Raw genomic sequence first — 2022 nt, 5'->3', positions numbered from 1 at the left:
AAAAAAAAAAAAAATTAAGTCTCAAGTTGCAATGTTGAACAATTCTATGCAGAGAGAGCATCAAAAGAAAATAGGATTGTCCACATATTGGTCTAACTTTTTTTTTTAATTATCTTCAGCAAAAATTTACTTGCATTTGATGTTAATGATATTCATTAATTTCTACATTCTGTTCAGTCACCTCTCTTTGGAATGGAATCTCCTCCACTCAGTAGGCCAGGTAGCTGTTTTCCAAATTTCTTGCAATAGACTGGTGAGCACTTCAAGCATTGCTTCCATTGGTTGAAATATTTCAACTGGTATTCATCAGTTCTTGGAACCTTGACTTTTCATCAGTGCTTTCAGTGCAGTTTGGACTTCTTCATTTAATACTATCATTTCTTGATCATAGGCTACCTCCTAAAATGACCAAATGTAAACAAATTCATTTGGATGCAATGGCTCTGTGTATTCCTTCTATTTTCTTTTGATGCTCTCTGCATAGAATTGTTCAACATTGCAACTTGAGCCTTATTTTTTTATTTTATTTTATTTTATTTTTTGTCAGTTCTTTAAATTGAAACATGCCAAATGTGTTCTTCCCTTTTGGGTTTTCTAACTCCAGGTTTTTGTACATTTCATTATAATATTTTACTTTGTCTTCTCAAACTGTTCCTTGAAATCTTCTGTTCATCTCTTTTACTTCATCATTTCTTCCTTTAGCTTTAACTACTGTACATTTAAGAGAAAGTTTTAGAGTCTCTTCTGACATCCATTGGTCATTTTTTCTTTCCTGTCATTTTAATTATCTTTTGCTTTCTTCATGTATATTTTTGATGTCACCTCACAACTCAACTAGTTTTCAGTCATTAGTGTTCAGTGAATCAGATACCTTCTCTTTTTAATGTAATTTTCAATTAATTAATTATTTTTAAAAATGTTGCTTGGGGTACACCTTTACAAAGCAGATTTGATTTACATTCAACATTTCATGTACATTTGATTTCATAGCCCCGATTACAAACCCCAACCATAAAATATTCACCTCTCTCCTCCCTGTGACTATCTCTTCTCTGTGCTCTTCTTATTTATGCATTCCTATCTGTCCAGCTTCCCCTCTAAGTGAATGCTGCCCCTCTGATGTCTCATGGCTGATTGATCTAGGAGGTGCATCTCCCTAGAGTAGGTGGGTGCATCACCCTGGAGTAGGTGTTCTGCATGTAGATCTTTCTACTGTTGGGTTAAGACCCAATCCATGGAAGTGAGTGCATTTGCAGGCCTTAATGCAAAGCCAGGGACATAGTCTCAGGGATTCCACCAGTCTCTATCCAACCAGTAATTCTGGTCATTTTTGCATTTTTGCATTTTGTTCCACATTTTCCCTCCCATTCTATCCAAGAACTCCTGTTTTGATAACTTTCTGAGTGGTTGGCATTGGTAGCCAGGCACCATCTGAGTCTTCTGGTCTCAGTGTCATGAAGGCTGACGTCCTTGTGGTCCATCTTATGTTTGGACTAATTGTTTCCAGATGCTTTTGATTTTCACTCTTCTTTGCTTCCAATGAGAGGAGACCAATAGTTGCATCTTAGATGGCTGCTTGAAATCTTTAAAGACACCAGTTGCTACTCACCAAAGCAGAATACAGAAGAAGATCAAATCTCTTCTTGAGATGGTCTCTAAATTCAGGTAGGATATACTAAAGGTCATACTTTGGCTCTTGTGGACTTTGAAAATTTATTTTTCAGCTTCATCTTGAACTGCCATATGAGCAATTCATGGTCTATATTGTAGTTTGCACCTGGCCTTGTTTTGACTGATGATATTGAGCTTCTCCATTGTATTTATCCACAGATGTAGTCAATTTGTTCCTGTGTATTACATCTGACAAGGTCCCCATGTATAATTACCATTTATGTTGGAAAAAGGTATTTACAATGAATATGTCATTGGTCTTGCAATATTCTATCACTCTATCTCCAGCATCATTTCTATCACTAAGGCCATCTGTGTTAGATTGTGTTCTCTAGAGAAACACAAAAACCA

The sequence above is a fragment of the Orycteropus afer genome, unplaced genomic scaffold (genome assembly GCF_000298275.1).
Source record: "Orycteropus afer afer isolate SDZICR_OR568_19922 unplaced genomic scaffold, OryAfe1.0 scaffold00315, whole genome shotgun sequence".
Classification (NCBI taxonomy): Eukaryota; Metazoa; Chordata; class Mammalia; order Tubulidentata; family Orycteropodidae; genus Orycteropus; species Orycteropus afer.
The sequence above is the reverse complement of the archived record's forward strand: the minus strand, read 5'-3'. Positions refer to the sequence as shown.